A 24239-nucleotide genomic window follows, 5' to 3' on the forward strand; every position below is an offset into this window, starting at 1 on the left:
AGGGGCTGAGGGCAGATGCAGAAACCATCTTGCCTGGTTCAAATCCCAGCTCTGCCACCTATGAGCTGTGTGCCTTCAGGCAAGTGACTCTACCTCTCTGGGCCTTGGCTTCCCCATCCGTAAAATGGTGAGGATGCCCTAGGTTCAGGGTTTGGGGTGGAAGCAACATAAGGGTCTGCTCACGAGCCACTGTCATGCCCATGAGTTCCCCCCTCACCCCGAAATGCCCTCTGCCCCTCCCCAATTCCCTGCCTCCTTTTCAGCCAAGAGTCTGCCCCCCTCCCCTGGACGCTCTCCCCAGCTCCCCTTCCCAGGCAGAGCCAGACCCTCCCTTGGACCACCTCCATTAGTGCCCTCATCTGAGTACCACTGATTCAGCTGTTACACTTCTGCCCCCACCAAGACTGTCACTCCCCTGAACAGCACCTGGTGACTCCAGGTGCTGGCATGGTGTCCCCAACACAGCACAGAGAGGAGACATCTAAGTTATAGAAGGAGCCACGTGGAAGCCTAGGGAACAGTGTTTTAGGCATGGAGAACAGCCCATGCAAAGGCCCTGAGGCAGGAGAGTGCCTGGTGTGTCTGAGGAACAGCAATGGGGCCCACATGGCTGAAGAGTGGGGGAAACAATGGAGTCATGTTTTGGAGGGCCTTGTGAGCCCCTGAAGGACTCTGGCTCTCATTCAGAGTAAGATGGGAGCCGGGGCTGGGGGGGGGTGGTAATTTCTGAACCAAGGAGAGATGTGATCTGATTTTTGTTTTAATTTTAACTTTTTACAATGAGATGCTTCTAGATTCACATGCAGTCGTAAGAAATGATACAGGGAGATCCTGAGTACCCTTTGCTCAGTTTCCCCAGTGGTAACATCTTACAAAACTATAGTACAAGGTCACAGAAGGAAATTAACAGGACAACTTGCCTATCTTATGCAGACTTCCCCAGTTTGACCTGAACTTGCACGCGCGTGTATTTTGTTCTCTGCAGTGTTATCACCAGCACAGGCTCCTGTAACCACCTCCACAGCTGAGATACAGAAAAGTCCCATCCTAAGCGTCCCCTGTGACACCCCTTGATAAACACACCCAGCTCCCTCCTGCCCCAGATGACAAGCCCTGGCAACCACTGATCTGTTCCCCATTTCTATATTTCGCCGTTTCAAGCTTGTTATGTAAATCAATCACAGTGTGTAACCCTTTGGGACTGGCTGTTTCCACTCAGCACGATTCCCTGCAGATTCACCAGGTTGTTGGGCATTTCGGTGGTTTGTTCCTTTTTCTTTTTTTATAAATTTTTTTTATTTTTGGCTGCGTTGGGTCTTCGTTGCTGTGTGCGGGCTTTCTCTAGTTGCGGTGAGCGGGGGCTAATCTTCGTTGCGGTGCGCGGGCTTCTCACTGCGGTGGCTTCTCTTGTTGTGGAGCACGGGCTCTAGGCACGCGGGCTCAGTAGTTGTGGCGCATGGGCTTAGTTGCTCCGCGGCATGTGGGATCTTCCCGGACCAGGGCTCGAACCCGTGTCCCCTGCATTGGCAGGGGGATTCTTAACCACTGCGCCACCAGGGAAGCCCCAGTTTGTTCCTTTTTATTACGGAGTTGTCATCCACGGCATGGCCGTGCCAAAGCTTGGTAGCCCGTTGCCTGATTTCGGTGGAGGGAAGCCAGTTCCCTGCAGGTTGAGCTGCTTCCTCTGCCCCCACCCCGGGCTCACATCCCACCGCGACCCTGTCCTTCCTCCTGTCTTCAGAGTCTGTGCCTGGCTTTACCTGCCAGCTCCCCATTAAGGGCCTGCCCCTTCCCCCGCTTTGGGAATTGACACCCTGTTTACCAGGCATGATGCTCTCCCACCTCTGCCCACAGCCTCCTTCGATGCCTCCGAACTGGGGAGGTCAGTCAACAGTAAGCCTTCTGGAGTGCTCCCTGTTCAAATGGGGATCAGAGATGTTTAGCAACCTGCCAAATGCCCCACAGCGGGAAGATGGGCAGAGGCCCACCCTACTGGGCTTCAATTACATCAAAGACAGATTCTGTGGACAGGGGGATGGGGGGCCTGCCCTGGGCTCTGTGGGGGACTCAGCTCGACCCTGCGCCTCCACCAAGGGGGTCTCACCAGCTTCAGGTAAACATGACATAATTACTGTGGAGAGAACTGTGCTGTCTCACCCAAGCAGTCAGTTTATCAAGCGCTGACAATGCATTAGCTAAGTGATCACTAGACTATTAATTTTTTTTCCCCAGCCCTTGCCAGGGGCATTACAGTGAAAAATGGCAGCTTAACCGCAGGGAAATTCTTCAGGGTGACAAAAATAAAAATAGCTCTAATTGAAGTTGATAAAAATTATACCCTTTAAAAACACACGTCGGGGTGCACTGGCTATAACATAAATTAATGCCAGGGCAGGATTTCTGTCACAAGATCGTGGAAACACGGTGACAGCCACGGCAAACAGCCTCCCAGGGCGTCACATCTGCTGGGTCACAGCTCAGCAGCCTTGGGAGACAGCAGGCTGGGCTGGAGGCTGGCGCCCAGGGGCCTGCAGATGTGGCCTCACCCACCATCCAGCCCCTGCAGAGGGACAGCGGTCAGGACATGGCCAGGGCCCTTGTCAACGCCACTGCCAAGGGTGCTGGCGTGTCCTGGCGGGCGTCCTGCGGGCCTGGGGGCAGAGGTGGCCGGGCCCTTAGCAAGCCAAGCCGGTGCTCCAACACCACTGCCATCATGGGGCCCTGCTCGCTCAGCTGGATATTGACTTGAAACTCCCCCATTAAAACGTGTTAATAACAGAGGCCCCAGACAATCCGACAGAATCTGCGTGTTCTGGTCACAGCAGTGAAGTGTCTCCCGGCAGCCAAAAGGTTTCAATTCGGTGCATGAAAGAATGATAAATATAATGGCGATAAAATGCTAATAATCACAGGCATAGCATCTGCTCTGCACACCACGCTGTTTCAAGTACTTTCCACATGTTTTAATTCACTTAATCCTCGATACAACCGGTGAGGCAAACACTGTCATTATCATGGTGTTCCAGGAGGCCCAGAGAGATCGTGTAACCTGCCTGCGGGGACAATCGGGGCAGAGCAGAGGTTGAGCCCACTCAGCCCCCTCTAGAGCTGCCCTCTGAACCCCCCTGCCAGCTGCCTCTAAGCCCAGCAGGGGACGGGCCCCTCGACCCGCGGGCGCTTGGCAAGCATCTCTGCTGGCCACCGAATCACCGAACTCAGCATACAGCACGTGCAGCTGTGCTGGGGGCTGGTCCTGCGCACCCTTGTAACAGGAACAACAAATCTGACTCCATGTTAGATCTGTTTCCTTTACTTTCACCTTTGTATTCTACTGCTTTTGCTTCCAGTTACGAATGTTGGCGGTAGCCTGAAATAGACAGGATATAGCCCACTCTCAAGGCTCTGACCTTTAAGGGTATAACACTTCTCCATTCACACAGAGATGAAAAGTTGCAGAACAGAGAATAACATTTGTCTTGATGGAGGTTTACAGGAACATCATATCCTGACCCATGCGGACAGCTGCAAGAACAAAGGATTCCGACACCAAGAAGTTTGCAACAACTAACCACGCCCCTCCCTCACCTTGACTTTATTTGCTTGTTTGTTTTTTTGGCTGCACCGTGGGGCTTGCGGGATCTTAGTTCCCAGGCCAGGGATCAAACCCGTGCCCCTTGCAGTGGAAATGCAGAGTCTTAACCGCTGGACCGCCAGGGAAGTCCCCACCTTGACTTTGTTTTTTTTTCAATACATTCTTAATGCTTTGTTCCCTCAACATTTAAAAAATATTTATGTATGCATGTGGCTGCATCGGGTCTTAGTTGTGGCACACGGGATCTTCGTTGTGGCCTGTGGGGTCTTTCGTTGCGGCGTGCGGACTCTTCATTGAGGCACGCTGGCTTCTCTCTAGTTGTGGCACGCGAGCTCCAGAGTGCACGGGCTCAGCAGTTGCGGTGCACGGGCTTAGCTGCCCTGTGGCATATGGGATCTTAGTTCCCTGACCAGGGATCGAACCTGCATCCTCTGCATTGGAAGGCGGATTCTTAACCACTGCGCCACCAAGGAAGTCCCCCCACCTTGACTTTAAAAGGGCTTTACTGAAACCCGTCGGAGAGCTCGGGGTTTTTGGGGCATGAGCCACCTGTGTCCTTGCCTGGCCCTGCAATAAACCCTTCTCTGCTCCAAACTCCGATGTTTCGGTATTGCCTGCCCTCACTGTGCGTCGGGCACACAAACCTGCATTCGGTAGCGCTCACACTTATTTTGACATGGCTTGTGCAATTCTATTTTGACTACACCTTCACCTACTGGGGTTGAGAATTCACCTAAATTTCCTACAGCTCCCTCTGACTCAAAGCTGGGCTGGGTATGCATGGGTGGGGGGCTTTGAAGAAAAAACAGAACTAGGAATTAATTTTGGAATATTAGTTGGGCCCCTGCCCTGTGCCAGGCACTGTTCCAGGCACTGGAGATTCAGAGCAAAGACAGGGAAAGTTCCAGGCCTCTTGCTGCTGACGTTTCAGGTTGGAAGAAGACAGATAATAGCACAGCCGCTCATTCTGGGTCCATAGGCAAAGAGGAAAGTCATCAAAAATGAAAATCCAAACACGGTCTTATGATGTAAAGACACAAGTCAAAAATCTAAGAATCTGACCAGCAAAGGATTTTAAGCTTACTCTTTTAAAAAGAAGAATAAAGGGAAAGATTAGAAAGAATCTCTCATTTTCTCTCTTTCCCTGAGTGTGAGCATGTACACACACACACACACACCCACACACCCACACCGTTTCCAGGGAAAAAAATCTAATAATGGGAGAAACATTGAGAAGAACGACTTTCGTGGCTTTGCACTGCTGTCTTCCCTGAAAAGATCTGAAGGGAATAATTGACTGGAGTGAGTCCTGATTGAGGTGGAAAGGGGAAAAGTAAAAGTGGGAAATGCAGATAGGAACTTCTACAAAGGGCACAGCATGTTGGCAAGTCACACCAGGGCTGGGTCAGCCCTGCCGGCTGTTTGTTCAGAGAAATCACGGGAGACACGAAAGCAGACCCCGGGGCTGACACAGATGCACGTACCCCTTTCCCAGGAGGGAAGAGATGCCCCACGATGGAAATGACAGGCCAGCTAGCTTGGCATCAATACCCAGGCAGACTCCAGAACAAATCACTGGGCGGGGTATGTGATCCCACGCAGCATTGACTTGGGCCACAGCAACCACCTGGGTCAGACCCGGGCCACCTTGGGGCACAGATGCCCCGCTTTGACCTCAGGCAATCACCTGCCTGAATGCTAGAATCGGTGACGCCAATGAGAAGAGCTGTGACTTGGCCCATCACGTGCCCGGCCGCGCTCTGCACATGTCACCTTATTTCATCCTTAAGCAACAGTATCGGTAATAATCAGGAGGTTGACAGCAGACTCCATCTACTAAAGCTTTCCTAGACTCAGGCAGCGACTCCTTCCCTGTGGGCTGTGTGGCCCCAGGGAAGTTACTAAACGTCTCTGGGCCCCTGTCTCCTCACCTGTAAAATGGTCATAATGACAGTATCCACTTCACAAAAAGAAAAGAAAACAAAAAAGGCTCAAGCCACACGCGCTTGGAACACCACCTGGCCCTCAGGAGCTGCTCAAGAAAGCCCACGTAGTGCTTCCCTGATGGTGCAGTGGTTAAGAATCTACCTGCCAATGCAGGGGACACGGGTTCGAGCCCTGGTCCGGAAAGATCCCACATGCCATGTAGCAACTAAGCCTGTGCGCCACAACTACTGAGCCTGCGCTCTAGAGCCCGCGAGCCACAGCTACTGAAGCCCGCATGCCTAGAGCCCGTGCTCCACAACAAGAGAAGCCACCGCAGTGAGAAGCCCGCGCACCGCAACGAAGAGTAGCCCCCACTCACCGCAACTAGAGAAAGCCCGCACACAGCAACGAAGACCCAACGCAGCCAAAAATAAATAAATAAAATAAATAAATTTATATATATATATAAAAGAAAGCCCAGATGATTTTATTTTTCTTTATGACGACTCCTTGAGATAACTACTTAATGTCATTTGATTTATGTGCCGAGCACTGTTCAAACACTTTGTACCTCTTAACTGGCTTGATCCTCCTAACACGCCTACGAAGTAGGTTCTACTGTATTACACACCCACTTTATGGATAAGGAGACCGAGGCACAGAAGGGGTAAGTCAGCTGCCCCAGGTCACCCGGCACCCGCACTGCACCCAGATGCTGTCACGCTGTTGTCCTCGGTCTGTACTGTCAACCTCCACGCAAAACCGTCCCCGAGAACAGCCGGAAAGTTCAGAGGGCACTCAGGGTCCCCCCACCTTACAAAGGCAACTTCATACAAACGGCTGGTCAGAGGTGAAGCAAGATACAGATGAAGGTGAGTCTGGAGACGCAGAGGGATAGAGATCTAATACTGCAACGATCAGAAAGGAGAATAAAGTGGGCATAAAATGGGGAGGGAGGGATGCGGGTGAGTCAGCCCTTCTGTGGGAGGCAAAGGGCCCTGACTCCAGCGGAAGAGCAGAGGGGAGAGGGAAGGAGAGGGAGAGGGAGCCTGGGAGCAGGAGACTCCAGGAACAGGAAGGGGCCCTCCCTCTGTCCCGCATCCATTCTCCAGATCTTTATTCTGAGGCTGCCTTTCTTCTGATCATCATGAAAAAGGAAAACCACCACTGGCACCTTGCGAGCAGAGGGGCCGGCGTGAAGGGGAGCAGCTCGAGCGGGGCTGGGAAGGCACAGAGGAGCCGGCTTCGTTTGTGTAATCTCTGTCTGGTTGCAGAGATGAATGGGGGCTCAGGGAGGTTTCCAGCATCCCCAAATCTCAGAGGTGGGAGGAACCTGAAATGCTGTCTGCCTCATGTTTCTCCAACTCTGGGATGTGTCCCACATGGGAGCAATTTTTTTTTAAAAGAGAATGGAATAGAATCAAAAAAAAATACTGTAATGCACCGCGTGTAGTAAAAATATTTTGTGAAACTTACGTTTCAGGTACTGATGTATGTCAGCGTCGCCTTGGACCCGGGCACCCAGGACCCCTGCCCGGGGCCCTGTATTTAAAGCCCACCTCTTTTCTGGCCTCCCCCCAGGTAACCCCAAGGGGGAGGAGTCTATGGGGCCAAGGGGCCACACCCCACTGCCGTTCTGCTCTCAGACCCTGCCCCCATTCCAGGACCCAGGGCCCCTGCTTGCGTGCCCAAGTCCACGTCCAGAGCCGTGCAAGCCTCTCTCCAGTGTGTCCCGCTGAGAGGAGGACCCCTGCCCTGCCGGACAGCCCATCCTGAAGGGTGGCCAAAGGGCAGCGTGGCTGGAACTTGGACAAGCAGGCTGGGCGTCCAAGTGTGGGAACCCTGTGTGATGCGGGATGCAAGGCCAGGCAAGAAGACAGGGGGTGGGCACAAGTCTCTGTCCACTGTCCCCAACCCCGCAGACGCTGGGGCAGACCTGGGTGTGTGTGTGTGTGTGTGTGTGTGTGCGAGCATGTGTGTGTGCGTGTGAATGTGCACGTGGATGCATGCATCTGTGTGTTCGTGTAGGCACATGTGCCTGTGTGTATGTGAGCACGTACGTGTGTACACAGGTACACAAATGCTCCGCTAAACAGGTATGTGTGCACACACGAATCGCATTGTGTAAGCAGGCATGTGCACATGCATGCATGTGTGTATAAGTGTGTGCGTGTGCGCACATGTGAACCACATGTATGGCTTTGGCACGGGGTTGTATGCACCAGTGTGCCTTGTATGTGAGCATGTGGTGCGCCCGTGTGAATGCGTGTGAGCGTGTGTGTGCGTGGATGCATGACGCACTGCCCGTGTTCAGTAGCGCACAGTCTAGCAGTTGGAGGGGGCTGCCCCATCCACCCCCCTTCACCAAGGGGGTGGGCGCTCTGATTCCGCACCACACCTCTGCCCTCCCCTGTGGGGCTCCCTTACCGCCAGCACCTTGGATGTTCTGTCTTCAAAGGCTGATGTTCAGACTGGGGGCTCCCTGAGCAAACCCTTGCCAACCTCCTGGCCCAGAGCCTGGCTTCATAAAAGTTTGTTGAACGAATAAGTGAAGGAACACAAAATCCAGCAGCCAAGCCCCAAACATCACGGAGTCCCACACAGCAGGAGAAGGGTTAATGGAGGCTCCCAAATGACCCCGCTGATCACCAAGGCCCGAGGCACAGCCCAGAGACTTCTGGAAGGACGCCAGCCCACACTTGAGTCAGAAGCAGCCCCCATGCCCCGTTCTGTCACAGCCCCGAGATGCTGGGGTCCCGGGGAGGCCTGGGTCCTGCCTCGTCCAGGGCCGTGTGCCCTGCCCCGGCTGTCCTCCGAGTGCAGCCCGGGGCGGGGGGGCAAGGCAGCCCCAGAATCCACCCCTGGCCAGCCAGCAAGCAGGCTGGGGGCTCTTTATGGGAAGCCTAAGGTGAGCAGGAAAACTCCACACAAATATTTATTGGGCGTGAAGGGTAGGAAGTCCCCATCTGTGCCCAGCGTGGCAGCGGCTTCTTCGGAGGCCTCCCACCAGGCGTCTGCTTTCCATGGCCTCGGGGGTTCCCGACTCTGAAATGGGGGTGGTTCTCTCTCCCCCTCCCTCCTTCCCTCCCTCCCTCCCTCCCTCACGGAAGTTGTCATTACCGTTGCTGTTGCTGGTACAGGACCGTCACCGGCAGTGGAGGGGGCTCCACGCGCCCAGGACGGGGGAGCCTGTCCAAAGGAGAGGGTGCTGCCTGGAAGTCGGGTTGGCCCAACAAACACCCATTTTATGTTATTTATTTATTTAGGCCGCGCCGGGTCTTAGTTGCGGCACGCGGGGTCTTCGTTGCCGCGTGTGGGATCTTCGTTGCGGCACGCAGACTCTAGTTCCCCGACCAGGGATCGATCCCGAGCCCCCTGCTTTGCGAGCGTGGAGTCTTAACCGCTGGACCACCAGGGAAGTCCCCCAACACCCGTTTTAAACTTCACACTCAGGTTATTTAGGACACCTGGTGGGGCTGGTCGAGATGAAGGGGGACTAAAGCCCCCAAAGCCTTCCCTTGGCTCCGCAGCCCACTAAGGGGGGGCGGCCTGAGGATGGGCGCGCTGCTCACAGAAGTCCGGCTGGGCCGGCAGAGGGAGGCCCCCGGGTGCCCTGCACGGGGGCGGGGCAGCTCTGGAGGGGGACGGAGCAGAGGATGGGCATGCCCAGAGTGCTGCCTTCTCCTGCGGCCACAGAGCCGCCCCACGGACGAGCGGGGCCCTGGGTGAGCGTGCTGGGCCAGTGAGGGGACCGGGGGGCTGGGCGTCCTTTCTGCGCTGCTCACCTCGTGGGCAGCATCTCACGCCGGCCTCCTGAGTGAAGGGCGAACAGCCCCACTTCACAGATGGGGAAGTTGAGGCTCGAGAGGAAGGTGGTCCGCCGAGGTCCCCGGGCTCCCGGTGGGGGCAGAGGAGCCAGGCACCCACCCTGGGGCTTGTGGCTCCCTGTCCCTGGCGATGCCCCCCACCCCCAGAAACCGGCGCCCCAGCATCTAGAGGAGCCTGATCTGCACAGCGGCCTCCGCCTCCTGCAGCTCCAGAGGCCCTGCCTTGTGTGCTCAGCCAGCCGGAGGCTGCCACGGTGCCAACTCACTGGCTCCTTGCTAATTACTCATTTTTGCAGATCAAAGGCCTCGTTTATTAAAAAGTGGATTGGACCTGCCTGCTTGCCTCCCTAGGAAACAAAGCTAAGACAGTGCAGCCTCCGCCTCCCCTCCGCCTCCGAGCTGCCTTCCACCAGAGCCCTGCCCTCTGCCCGCCCCGGCTTTGCAGAGCCAGCCCCCATCCACACCGCCCTGCACAGCAGCGGCAGTGGGCCTGAGGCCGTGAAGGGCACAGTCAGCTCAGGGAAGCGGCTCACCTGCACCCGGGGCCGGGCCAGTGGTGTGGGGCTGGCTGGGCTCAGGGGAGGGAAGGGAAGGGGCTGGGGTCCCACAGCGCCACATAAGGGCTCCTGCCTGAGCGGCCCACCCCTCTCCCAGGGCCCCTGCCCCTCGAAGCTCACCCTCCGGGCCGGATGCCAGGGTGAGACCGGTGCTGCAGGAAGGAGCTCGGCCTCCTGGGATGAGCAGGACTCTGAGGGGCAGAGAGAGGACGAAGGGACCTCAGGGAAGGGAAAGTGAGAAGGGGGTGCTCACCAGGCATGGAGCCACCCAGCCCAGGTGTGGGGAGGGGGGCAGTGATGGGGGATAAAGCCAGACAAGCCCTTCACCAGGGGCCAAAGGACACCCGTGGCCCCCAGCCGCACCCCCCAGCCCCCAGGCTGCCAGCCTGGAGAAGTAGGGGAGAGGGGAGAGGGGAGAGGGGAGAGGGGAGAGGGGAGGGGGGAGAGGGGAGAGGGGAGAGGGGAGAGGGGAGGGGGGAGAGGGGAGAGGGGAGAGGGGAGAGGGGAGGGGAGAGGGGAGAGGGGAGAGGGGAGAGGGGAGGGGAGAGGGGAGAGGGGAGAGGGGAGAGGGGAGGGGAGAGGGGAGAGGGGAGAGGGGAGAGGGGAGAGGGGAGGGGAGAGGGGAGAGGGGAGAGGGGAGAGGGGAGGGGAGAGGGGAGAGGGGAGAGGGGAGAGGGGAGAGGGGAGGGGAGAGGGGAGAGGGGAGGGGAGAGGGGAGAGGGGAGGGGAGAGGGGAGAGGGGAGAGGGGGGAGGGGAGAGGGGAGAGGGGAGGGGAGGGGGGAGGGGGGAGGGGGGAGGGGAGGGGAGAGAGGGGAGAGGGGAGAGGTGAGAGGGGAGAGGGGAGGGGAGAGGGGAGAGGGGAGGGGAGAGGGGAGAGGGGGAGGGGAGAGGGGAGAGGGGAGAGGGGGGAGGGGAGAGGGGAGAGGGGAGGGGAGGGGGGAGGGGGGAGGGGGGAGGGGAGGGGAGAGAGGGGAGAGGGGAGAGGTGAGAGGGGAGAGGGGAGGGGAGGGGAGAGGGGAGAGGGGAGAGGGGAGAGGGGAGGGGAGAGGGGAGAGGGGAGGGGAGAGGGGAGGGGAGAGGGGAGAGGGGAGGGGAGAGGGGAGAGGGGAGAGGGGGGAGGGGAGAGGGGAGAGGGGAGAGGTGGGGAGGCTCCAACAAGAGCTACGGCTTTGGAACCCAACGGAGCAGGCCGTGAATCCTACTGTGTGACCTTGGGCAAGTCACTTCACCTCTCTGAGCCTTCGTTGCCCCATCTGGACAGTGAGGCCAATGGTGGTCCTTACTTTGTAAAGCTGCTGGAGGATTCTATGAGTTAGGAGATGTAAAGTCCACGGCGTATACTCTCCATACACTTGGGCTACCTCTGACGCTACTTGGAAGGACTTAGGCGCGTGGGTCCGTAAACCCGACTATCGGGCGCACAGACCCAGGGATGGATGGAGCAACAGCCCTAGAAGACCGCGCAGCAGCGTTGCGTTTTTCCACCTCTAGGTAAGAGTCCTGTTTGGTACCTGCCCCACTGGCAGGATGTGACTGAGAGCCTGGGTCCCCCACCTTGTGCCTGAGGCTGCCCCTGGGGCCGCTAGTGCAGGAGAGGGGCCCCTGGGGTCCTGGACAGACATCCAGAGCCTGGAGCAGAGCAGCTGAGAGACCCCAGAGGCAGCCAAACTGGTCCCGTGCCTCGAGGCTGCGCGTCAAGGCAGGAAGCACCCAGGGGGCACGTAATCGCCATAAAGGTGACTCAGGTGTCCACACCCCTTTCATCCAGAGGTCCCAGGGCCTGACACACACACTCATTAGCTCCCGGGCGTCCACCTGAGGGCGAGGCCCCGTGCCCACACTTCCTGCACCAGGCCCTGCTCTGGGCCTTACAACATCAAAAGAGATGCAAATATCAGAAGCGTTTCCTTGTTTTCTGCAAGAGAAGCCTGACCTCAGAAAGGTTAGGCATCTTGCCCCAGGTCACACAGCAGCGTCTGAACTTGGTCTCTCTAACTCCCATCTGCTTGCTTGGATTAACTCCTGTCAGGCTGGGAAAGGTGAGCAGTTAACAGCTCCTATGTGCCCTGGGCCATCCAACTCCCTGCAAGCCCTCGGCCTCCCCAAGGGCCTGGTCCAAGCAAGGGAAGGTCTGGCCCCAGGCCCCCAGGGCTCACCCTTGGCCACTGATATTTGCCAAAGAGGGGTGGGAGGAGTCTGAGAGAGGGTTTGGGGACCAGGCAGATGTCACTTGGAAACATTTTCAATAATGCAATCTCTCAAACATACAGAAAATAATGTAGCAGGCACACAGGTGCCCACCTCTTGCCCACATGTACCCCCCACCCCCCCAATCCAGCAGAGATGGACACCACTGAGCGGCCAGCATCCCCGCCCCGCCCGAGAGCTTGGAGAGCCCCGGGCTTGCCGGTCACTGGAGCGCGGCTGTCACTCAGCAGAGGCATGTTTCTTGTGGCCGCTGTGACAGCGACCACAAGCTCAGTCCTTAAAACATCACCACTCCATTCTCTTACAGTCCGGAGGGCACAAGTCCGACCCGGGTCTCAGGGAGCTAAAACCAGGTGTGGGCAGGCGTGGTTCCTTCCAGAGGTTCCAGGGGAGCACCCAGCTCCTTGTCTTTTCCAGTTTCTAAAGGCGCCTACATCCCCTGGCTCGTGGCCTCGTCCTCACATCACTCCAGCTCTTACTTCTGCCGTCACATGGCCTACTTCCTTTTCTGTAGAATGCCCCTCCACCTCCCTCTCATAAGGACCCCCGGAGGACACCGGTCCCACCCGGATAACCCAGGATCCCCATCGCCAGGTCCTTAACTTAATCACACCTACGAAGCTCCTTTTGCCATGTCAGGTCACATGCACACGGGTTCCGTGGATTGGAACACGGACATCTTGGGGGCCATTATTCAGCCTGGCACAGCAGGCATTTAACAAACGTTGCTTGGGACCTCCCTGGCGGTCCAGTGGTTAGGATTCTGTGCTTCCACTGCAGGGGGCATGGGTTCAACCCCTGGTCAGGGAACTAGGATCCCACATGGCCCGCAGCACGGCCAAAAAACCCCCAAACGTGGCTTTGCTCCTGTTTCTTCCCACTCCTCACTGTCACAGGAAGAACCCGTGGACCCCAAGGAGATAGCAGAGCACGGGTAGGTAGGGGCAGAAGCACGGGAATGACAGCTAAGGGGCCAGGGGTCCTGGCTGGGGCTCTCAGGTAAAGCAGCTTGGAGAAGGGGGTCTGGCACCTGCCTCTCGAGCCCCCTGGCCACGCCCATGATGGGGGCAGCGGCTGTCCCCCTGCCCGGGAGGGATGCTGTGCCCTGGGTTCTGCCCACCCACCACCCAGCCTCCCCTCCCCCAGCCCTCCTTTCAAGGCAGCCCCAAGTTACAGTTTTAATGAGTTACTTGCCCTCTAATTAGCAGGTGCGGCTTTGAAAGGAAGCGCCTGGTGTTTACCTTGCAAGGAGCCTTTAATAACCAAACCCAAGGAATCGCGGGCTGCCTCCCGCCTAATCCCCATCTGAACAGCAGGCTTAACGAGCCTTGGCACCGGCGAACCCTGTCCTGCCCTCTCCCAGGCGCCCCGCAGAGCCCCGCGGCGTCCCCGGGGCTCGTTACCGAGCAGCTTCAGCCCTGCCAGGAGGTGCCCCAGCAGCCCAGGGGGACTGAGGCCTGGGGGCCAGCGTGTGCCCAGATCGGGTGGCGTCCTACAGGCCACTCTGTGTCCCCGAGCTGGCGGGGGAGGGGGGGCCGGGCCCTGCCTTAGCACCGGCCAGGAGCCCAGCCTGTCCTGAGGCTTTACCTGTCCAGTGGCTGACACCCTGAGGCCAACCCTGCCGTCGTCCTGTGTCATCCCGGGCCCCTGGGGGCGCTGAGACCTGTACACCCAGGGCCCTGGGCGCTGCGCAGGCACCTCCTGGATTCATTTCACTCACCAGCCCTGGGAGGCAGGCAGTGTTAACCCCCACTCTGCAGATGAGAAAACCAAGGTGCAGAGCAGCTGAAGCCTTTGCTGGCAGCTACAGGGTGGTACTGGGACTCACTAGGGTTGGCCTGATTCCCAGGCTGCGGCTCTTTCCACGGAACCCAGGGAGCTGCGGGGAGGAGCAGGGGCAGAGGACAGAGTTCAAATGTTAAAACAGCGCTTGTCGCCTGAGCCTCTGGTCACACCAGGGGTCACAACGACCCCCCTTTAGCCCATCGCCAAACGCCCGTCTCATTAGAAGTTTCCAACCCTGGAGGCCATCAGCCAGCCTCCCGCCGACCCAACGTCCCCTACTGTGAGGCTGGGGGCAGGGGTGGGAGTGGGACCGCAGGGGATGGTGTCCTCTGTCGGCATCCATCCCATCAGCTGCAGGAGGCCCCGGGGGGGGGGGGGGCGCTGCGGCCCCCAGAAGGAACAGCCAGCTGTGGGCTGGGTGGCAGCCTCATAAATCACAGAAGAGGCAGAGCCCACAATGACCCCTAGGAGGTGGGGGGGGACATGCATGGTGGGGGGGGGGGCGGTGAGCGGGGGCCCAGGCCCATCACCTCTCTCCAATTCCCTCCCCAGTGCATGCCCTGCAGGGCCCAGAAAGGGGCCTACTCTCTGAGAGGGAATATTCTAGAACATGAGGGGGTTTGTTCATCTCTTTTAAAATCAGTGGATCCGCCTCGGGCTGCCGGAAGAAGGCAGAGGAGCCTCCCACCCCATTTTGTGCGGTCATTACCTCCTCCCTCATCTGCCTGCCGGGGAGCTTGAAAGGCATCTGGAATGTTTAGGCGGGAGAGAAGAGGTCTCCGCTGGCTTCCTTTGTTGGGAAAGGGCCCCCGCTGGGCCTTTATCTGGCTCTGCCGGCTCTTCCCGAAGCCACGGAGGCACCTCCAGCAGGGGCTCAGGAAGCCCGCCCTCCAGGCCTCCGGTCCCTTCAGCGGTGGGGTAGGGCCCAGCCGGGCCGGCACCTCCAGGCCCTTCCACTCCTGGGCGGGCAGGACGGGGTGGGGATGCGGTGGTCAGGGCTCAGTTTGGAAGAGGAGGGGCTGCCAGGCTCGGCCATCCCACGTGCTCTGCTGACCCCACAGCCCCTGGCATTGGTCAGGCATGGGTAGACTGTCGAGCATTGATTGAGCACTTACTGCATGCAGCACTGGCGGGGTCGACACGGGAGAGAGACACCGAAGGTCTGAGGGGCCTTTAGGGACCTGGCCTGCGGGTCAGCTGGAATTCAGGTGGTTGGGAATCTGAGCTGGGCACTGGGGGAGGCAGAGGGGATACAAAGACAAAGATGAATCAGCTCCTCCTCTACGGGGGGAGTCTGCTATCAAGCAGGAAATATGGCATCCTTCCAAAGAACCTGATTCCGGGCAAGGGGAGAATCTGTGACCCTGAGCTTTCGCTTTGCTCTCAGGACCTCAGTTTTCCCATCTGTGAAGTGGGGTGTGTGGTGGGGGCCGAGTGACCTGTACGAACCCATCCAGCCCTGACCCTTCGTGTCGCAAGAATGGATTCTCTTTCTCAAAATGGCTACGGTGATACTTTCCATCCCACAGGCTCTTCCAGAACTTTCCAGTTTTGTCCCTTTCCCTTGAATCTGGAGGGGGCAGGGGCTTTGGGACAGCCTCCACTGATGGAGCATGATGGGAGTGGATGCCAGGTAACCTAGGAGGCCCCGTCATGAGGGTGGTACAGCTTCTGCCCGGCTCTATCCCTGGGGACACTTGGTGTTGGGATGCAGCTACCCTGCTGTGACAGCCCAGGCCATGTAGCGGAGCCAACACCACCGAGCTCCAGGCTCCTGCCCTGGGGAGCAGAGACGGGTCGTCCCCGCCAAGCTTCACCCAAATTGTAGATTTGTGAGCAAAAGCAATGCTGGTTGTGGTTTTCTGCTCTGAGTTTGGAGGTAGTTGGTCACACAGCAATAGATGCCTATTGGGAGAAATATCTCCAGGCGGGAGCTGAATCTGCCCGATCGGGACCCCAAGGCATTTAGCATGAAGCCGGTGCCCACAAATACTTGTTGACGATCGGCTCTAAAACAGGAGATAAGTCCAGACAGTAAGGACTTCCTAAGTGCCAGGCACTGTTCTAAGGATTAAACGCATTTCATCCTAACAACATTCATTATCATTTTACGGATGAGGCAATCGAAGCACAGAGAGGTCAAGGAACTCTCCCGAGGTCACACAGCCAGGAAGTGGTAAAGCTGGGATTCAAACAGGGCCAGTGGCTCCAGAGTCCTCTCGTTTAACCTTTAGGTTTTACTGCCCCTTCCCAGTGGCTGTGATGGTCCTGAAAAAGCCAAGAGGGCCCTGATTCCAGAAAAAAGTGTGTTCTTTCCAATGAAATGATGTTAAGTGCAAACTGTCAGGCTACTTTTCTATCCCTGTAAATTTTTTCATGTGAAAATATTTTAAAATCAATTTGAAAATATCCTTTATCAGATCACAGGACCCAGGTTTTGTCTGAAAATCTTGATCATGATAGAGTGGTAACTCAGACGGACAATAATAAGCCCTCAGAGGTCAAAGTGGTCTGGGATATGAAGAAACAAAGTGTGCAGCCCAGGCCCAAAGCATGCTCTCGCCACTAAACCTTCTTGAAAGACAGAGATGTAATTTACATATCATACAGCGCACCATTTAAAAGCATACAACCCAGTTAGCCGTTAGTATAGTCACACATTACCACTATCTAATCCCAGAACATTGCCACCACCCCAAACAAAACCTTGTCCCCCTTAAGAGTCATATTCCCCTCCCCCCACCCACCTGCTCATCACTCGCCACAACTCCCAGGCAAACACTTGTCTACTTTCTGTCTCTACGGATGTCTCTCTTCTGGACATTTCACATCAATGAAATCATACAATATGCAGCCTCTTGTGTCTGGCTGCAAGTTTCCAAGGTTTATTAGCCATGTGTAGCATGAATCAGTACTTTGTTCCTTTTTCGAGCCAAATAATATTCCATTGTCTGGATGGACCACATTTTTGTTTATCCACTCGTCGGTGGATGGACATTTGGGTTGTTTCCACTTTTTGTTTATTGTGACTGGTGCTGCTGTGAGCATTTGTGTACAAATTTTTGTGTGGATGTATGTTTTCAATTCGTGTGGGCATCTACCTGGGAGTGGGACTGCAGGGTCATACAGTGACTCAATGTTTAAGTGTTTGAGGGACCACCAAACTGTTTCCACAGCAGCTGACCCATTTGACATTCCCACCAGCAATGTATGAGGGTTCCGATTTCCCCACATCCTCGCTGACACTTGTTACTGTCTGTCTTTTTGATTCCAGCCATGCTAGTGGGGGGTGAAGTGATGTCTCACTGTGGTTGAGTTTTCATGCAAAAAGAGATCAGGGGACACAGGGACAGTTCACAGAAAATTCTCCTAGACTCAAGAGACGTTTGGGGTCAAGGCTTCACTGGACACGGAAGCTGTGTGGCCCTAAGCCAAGTGACCAGCCTCTCTGTTTCAAGTGACCTCATAAGGCAAATGAGAGGCAAGCATGTGACAGACACACATGGCCTACATCATTTGTGGGACCCAGCACAAGGTGAAAATGGAGGCGGCGGTGGGGGGGGGGGTCCTTGTTCAACGGTGATTAAGAACGTCAGGACGGCGACAGCATTAAACCGGGTGCGGGACGCTGGGTGACTGCAGGCGGCCACAGAGCTGGCCCTGGACACGTGGTCGGCACTCGGACAAAGGCTCTCTCCAGGCCTCTGCCCTCCTCTCAGCCTGGGAGGACCCGGGGAGGTAGGGACCCACAGGGCAGTGCCTCCAGGAGTTCTGGCAGGTTCCACCTGCAAAGGCCTGCGGACTGGGGTCCCCGTTACAGGTCTCATGCACACACCCCCTCCTCTCCACCAGGGACTGGCCCGTCTCCAAGCTGTCACCCTCCCTCCCAGATCCCCTGCTTCTGGAAAGCTCTCTTCCTTCTGCCAGAATGGGCCCAACCTCAGAGCCTCCTTGGAAACTCACTCTCACAACTCTGGTCGGCCAGCGCCCCCAGACCTCTAACTTTTCACCCTTTCTAAGGGCAGCTGAAGCGGGCGGCCGGGTGGGGGGGGGTCCAATCCCATCCACAGAATGTTCCAGAAAATGCTGAGCCTGTGGCACCGAACGCTGTTCCCCGAGACCATGTCTCCCGCTCCGAGGTGGCACAGAAACGCCTGGGGGCCCATGTGAGCCCGTGTTTGGTTTGGAGACTGTGGCCTGAGATTCTGTCTCTGCCGGGAGCCACAAATGCTCAGAGGCAACGAGCCCCAGGCTATTTCGGGGGCTGGAGGCACAGAGCAGGGACAGTGTGACCCTCGCCCCAGACCGACCCAGGCCCAGTCCCCGCGGGACCCAGGACCCTCAGAGCCTCAGCTTCCTCAAGTGTAAACCGGAGACAACAGCCCTGCCCCGCAGAGCCGGCCAGGCCAGAGCGCTGTCCTCAGAGCTCGGGGCGCCCAGACCTGCAGACCCCATGGACGTTAGCGGCTGGCACAGCGGCAGGATAAACAGTCCCTGGTCATCGCATGCGGCAAATTCACCTTGATTAGGTTTATGTATTTATTTTTCTTTGCAATAGGGTTTGGAAATGCAAACAGTGTGGCTGGTTACAATGTTTCCAGAAGGCTCTGGGAGTTCTCGCCGCTCTGGGTGGGCTGCCCCAACTCGCCCCCGACGGCGCTGACCCATTGGGCGCTATCAGACCAACTGGGAGTGGCCGCCAAGGATGGCAGAAGACACGCTGTTTCCCGGAACGTGTGCCATGTGACACTGAGCTGGCCTCTGGCCGACGGCGATGTTGAACTTGGAAAGTGACGCGGTGCTCTGGGGCCTGGGAGGGTCCACATGCCCCGGCCCTTCTGCCTGCACTTTGCTGGGTGCAGGGCCTGGGGTGCCTTCCCACGAAAGCCCGGTGCCAGCCCTGAGCAATAGGCCCCTGAAGCTGCCCGGGGAGGGAGCAGCGGTGGTCAGGCCTGGAGTGGGGACACTACCCTGGGTCAGAGAGCAGAATCCGGGTCTGGCTCTACCCTGACTGGCTTAGGAGCCTGACCCTTCCCGCAGCCGCCGTGCCCGCATCTGTGAAAAGGGGCTGTTCGTCTAGATAAGAGGTTCGATCGGCTGCAGGCAGCAGGATTCTACCCCCGCTCCTTTCAAATAAGAAACAGATAAAATAGGGACTTCCCTGGTTAAAACTCTGCGCTCCCAATGCAGGGGGCCCGGGTTCGATCCCTGGTCGGGGAACTAGATCCTGCATGCCACAACTAAGACCCGGTGCAGCCAGATAAATATTAATTAATTAATTAATTAGATGAAGGCAGAATAGCTCAGGCATGGGCGGGAGGAGTGGCACAGACGTCTTTGCTTCCCGTCCCCCCACCCCCCGTTTTCTTCCCTGTCCTGTGGCCCCTGCAGCCCCACGGCTGAATAAATCATTATTTTAAGGATACCATGGTATCCTTAAAGCCTGAACACTGGAGCTCCATGAGCACTCACTTGGGCTACAGATTAGTTGAGCACCTACTGTGTGCCACGAAGTATTTTAGGGGCTGGGGACCTAGCTGTGAACAAGACAGACAAGGCCCCTAGTCTTCCAGACTCCTGGAGGTGGCGAGACCAAAAACAAACGTATGATATGCAGGGGGTGAGTGGAATGAAGGAAACTAGAAACACAGAAGGAAGATGAAGAGTGACGGAGGGTGTTACTTCTGGGGGGGCCCACATGAGGAGACTCACGAGGGACGAGAAGAAGGGAGCTCTGAGCGCCTTCCAGGCAGGAGAACAAGCAGGTGCAAAGGCCCTGAGGCACAAGCACCCTTGGTGCTTTAGAGGAACGGCAAGAAGGCCCAAGTGGCCGAGGCAGCCAAGGTGAGTGGGAAGAAAGGACGCAGGACAGCTGGCTAAGGGGTCAGATCGTACCTTGGTTGGCTAAGCATACAGGGTTGAATAGCATCTTTCCCAATTCATGTCCCCCTGGAACCTCAGGATGTGACCTTACCTGGAGATGGAGCCTTTGCTGACGTATATTAGTTAACATGAGGTCACACTGGATTGGAGTGGGCCTTAAGTCCAGTAAAAGTGTTTTTATAAAAAGAGGACACTGGGGACTTCCTGGTGGCACGGAGGTTAAGAATCCGCCTGCCAATGCAAGGGACACGGGTTCAAGCCCTGGTCCGGGAAGATCCCACATGCTGCGGAGCAACTAAGCCCATGCGCCACAACTACTGAGCCTGCGCTTTAGAGCCCGCGAGCCACAACTACTGAACCTGCGCACCACAACTACTGAAGCCCGCGTGCCTAGAGCTCGTGCTCCACAACAAGAGAAGCCACCGCAATGAGAAGCCCGCGCACCACAACGAAGAGTATAGCCCCTGCTCAGTGCAACTAGAGAAAGCCCGCGTGCAGCAACAAAGACCCAACACAGCCAAAAAAAAAAAAAAAAAAAAAGAGGACACTGACACAGAGGGTAAAGCCAGGTGAAGATAGAGGCAGGTTGGAGGGACGTGGCCACAAGCCAAGGACGCCTGGAGCCCCCAGGAGCTGGAAAAGGCAGAAGGGACCCTCCCGTGGAGGCTTCAGAGGGAGCCTGGTCCTGCCCACACCTAGATTTAGGACTTCCAGCTTCCTGACTGTGAGAGAATGCATTTCTGTTGTTTACACCTCCAGTCTGCGGTCATTTGGTATGGCAGCCCCAGGACACCAAACATCCAGGGAAGGACTTTGGTTTTATTTGGGGTGAGATGGGGGTGAACACGGACACTGAGGGTGGGCATGGCATGAACTGCCCGGCATTTTAAAGGGTCGTGTGACATCACACTGCCCACCGTACCGGGCTCCTAGCCTCAGAGGAAGCTAACAGGCACAGCATTCTGGGGAAGGAAAAGAAAAACCACTCGCGGCCTGTGGTCACCCGAGAGCCCTCAAGTGACACATCTGCTAAGCCCTCAAGGGCTCGCTCCCTCTGTGGAAGGGTGACCAGGGCCCCGCTCTCCACCCAGGCCCCTCCAGAGGCCCCTGGCCCCAAAACAGCAGCAAAATGGATTCCCAAGCCCCACCTGGCTCTCCCTGTTGCCGTACTGAAAGTTTCCCAGACAGAGTTTCCCCTCTGAAAAGTTGGAACCCTTCATTATGCATCTGGGAACCTGTAATTTTTTTTTTTTTTTTTTAAGGGAACACAGCCCCAGAGAAGTGAGTCAGCTACACGCTCTGCCAACCGTAAGCCCCAGGACGAGGTGACGAACACGGAGACAGAGGGAAGGTCACCCACTGCCCTTGTGTCTGCCAGCCGCCGTGCTGGGTGTTCCCACAAACGCAGCCTCAATTCAGTTGGATGTTATTTTACTGAATGCGTACAGTTTGCAAAAAGGTTTTCCGGGAAGGTGAGGAGACGGTAAGGCCCGAGGCCAGCCAGAAGCATCTGGGTACCAGGCAGAGCGAGACAGGCCTCTGAGAGATCACGGGGGTGTTCAGAGGAAAGAGTGAGATAACACTGGGCCTGGCACTCGAGGCCCCTGTGCACCCTGTGTTCTGGGTCGAGCCTCTGCTGGTTCATCTGTGACATGGCCACGGCCATGGCTGCTCAAGCCCTTGCACGGTCACCGCAAAGCTCAACTGGGATGTGCCTGGGAGCCCGTCCTAGTGAGCTCAGCCCCAGATGCTCCCCACCCCACTCCACCCAACCCCGGCCGGATCACTCTGGGAGGAGAAGGCCCAGGAGCTGCCCTCCTGCACGCCGTTGCTGGCACAGCTGCCCCGCTGCAGCCTGCTATGATGTCATGTGATCTAGAAGCTTCCGGAAGGATTTCTGCTGTCCTGCCCCACCAGCACTCCAGCACTGACCGCAAGCCTTGGGTCACACGCCCACTTTTGTGGCGCTTCCTTCGCAAATTTCCAAGCCCTGGCAGTGGGGAGTTGGTATCTTAATTGGCTCTGAGACCCCAGCCCACGCCTGTCCCAGTGTCAGGGCAGAAGAGGAGGAGAGGAGAGGAGTGACATGTTTTGAGTGCCTACTGTATACCCAGCCCCACAGTTCCATGTCAGACGCCACCCAAGCTCCATCCTTTGGAGCTACCCTGGCTTTCCAACCGAGGACTCGGCACCCAGACACGGGGCCACACGCCATCTGAGCGCTGCGCCCCCCTGGCCTGCCCTGTCCCCTAAGAACGCCGCCCGACTTACAGGCTGCTCAAGAGCCACGCTGATGAGCTGACGGGCCATTCAGAGGTGAGAACATTCAGGTCCAAGGTCACTTAATGACACTTTCACACGATGGCTTGAGTGGACAGCTAAGGAGGCCCAAGAACTGACAGTCCTGGGAATCCCTCACCCCCGCCCCGTGTCTCCTGTACCAGCTCTGGGGGGGGGGGGCGGGGAGGGAGGACCCCAGAAGCCACACCCTCCCTGGCGGTTTGCTCCAGAGCCCGCCCACAGCCAACCACCACCACCAGTGCTGACCCTGACGACAGTGCCGGCTCCGTGCGTGCCCTGCACCCACTCCGCTCTGCCTGCTTCCACACACCACACGCTCAGCCCCACCACTGGAGACTACTGTCCCCATTCTGCAGATGAGAAAACTGAGGCACAGGGTGGCTCGAGCCCTTGTCTTCCAGGGCAGCCAAACCCCGGAGAGGACGCCCCTGACAAAGAGGGGCCCCCGTCTTCCTGCTTGCAAAGCACTGGCTCTCCCAAGGGGCCTGGCGGGGTGCCCTGTCCCATCGCATCTTGCCTGCGTGGACGCAGGTCCCCGCCCCACTGCACACCTTGCCTGTGCCACTGCCAGACCTCTGTAGGAACTGTTCTCCCTGCCTGGCAGCCAGCCCCTCCCTTTCCCAGCTCTCTAGAACCCTCCCATTTTTTGGTTGCTTTGTTTTTGTGTTTTGGCCGTACTGCGTGGCTTGTGGGATCTTAGTTCCCCAACCAGGGATTGAACCCCAGGCCCCGGCAGTGAAAGCACCGAGTCCTAACCACTGGACCACCAGGGAATTCCCTAGAACCTTCCCAGTTCTTTTGTGGCCTCGGTCAGGCCCTGTCTCCCCCGCCCGGGACCCCCCGCCCCAGGTTGATATTTGAATACTTCGCAACTGGTAAGGCAGGCTTTTTGTCTTAGTTTGGGGTCCCCCGAAGCAGACTCTGAGACAGGGATTGGCATGGGAATAGCTAGTTCGGGGGGGGGGGCGGGGGGCGGTGCCGGATGCACAGGTGGGGGTGAGATGGGAAGGGAGGAGCCAGCGTGGGGTGCACTGTTGCCCATCAGGTGACACCGCAGTGACTGGGGTGCCATGTGGGTCGGCTGCTGGCTGGGGGCTTCTCCTGGGACCCTGGTCCCAGCGCTGTGAGCCAGAGAACCTGATCGCTGCGTGTTGCCCCGACCTCACAGGTGCTCTGCCAGACAAGGCCCACACGGCACACAGTAGGTGCTCAATAAATGCTCCTGGTTAAACAAACACACAGCGGATGGAGCGAGAGACCTTTCCACGTGGGTAGGGAATAACTGCCCGTGCCTTCAGCCCAGTGAGAGATGGAAAGCTCCCGTGGGCAGGGGACCTCGGTGCACCCCGCAGGGCCTGCACGCGCCCCACCCCTGCCTGTGGAAGCCGCTCCCGACAGCAGCACCAGGGCGCCACTTCTGGGGCTCCCGCCCTGATGACCGCTGACTCAAGTGGCAGCTCATTCGATACTTAGACTCTGTGAAGCCCTCCCCACACACCCCGCCGCTGGGCCATAGCCAAGCTGGCTTGGGTGACCTGAGCAGGACGGGCGTTCACACCTGCCCAGGTTCAGCTCTGCACACCCCTGGTGAGAGAACAGGTTCTCCTGCCAAGAGGATGCCACCTCCCAACTCCCCAGGCACACAGGGAAACAAGCCATGGTGTCAGGTCGGACCACGACACCTGCAAAGCACCACGTGGGTTCGGGGGGCGGGCCATCAGGGGTTCCCAACTGGCTCATCTGCTGCGAGATCACAGGTTATTTCCGTGGCCCCTCTGCTGAGGACAATCTGCTTGCTGTCCTTGCAGGCGGCCTGGTCTGTGGAGACACACTGGGTACTGACCCACCGCTTCCCCCTACTGGCCGTCGGGTCACGAGCACATTCTTTTCCCTCCGGAGTCGGGGATGAGACCCCAGTCAACATGAGGTCGCACTGTCAGGGTGCCCCCCAGGAGAGATAAAGTGTCTGGACCAGGAGTCGGAAGATGTGGGTCCCAGACACGCTTGTCCAAAACAGTGGCCACAGACCACATGTGGCTATGGAGCCCTTGACATGCACCCCGTGTGACTGAGAAGCGCACACACCGGGTTCTGAACACTTGCTATGAGAAAAAGAAAATCGCACTAATCATGCGATACACTGATTACATGTTCAAACG

The 24239-nt window shown here is 57.4% G+C and overlaps 1 protein-coding gene across 4 annotated transcripts in view; it reads right to left on the reverse strand.

The window, feature by feature from the left end:
• The window catches only part of GSE1 (Gse1 coiled-coil protein), a 424152-nt gene that overhangs the window by 273831 nt on the left and 126082 nt on the right, over window positions 1-24239 (reverse strand). The window lies entirely within an intron of this gene.

Source organism: Eschrichtius robustus, chromosome 19, assembly GCF_028021215.1.
Source record: "Eschrichtius robustus isolate mEscRob2 chromosome 19, mEscRob2.pri, whole genome shotgun sequence".
NCBI lineage: Eukaryota > Metazoa > Chordata > Mammalia > Artiodactyla > Eschrichtiidae > Eschrichtius > Eschrichtius robustus.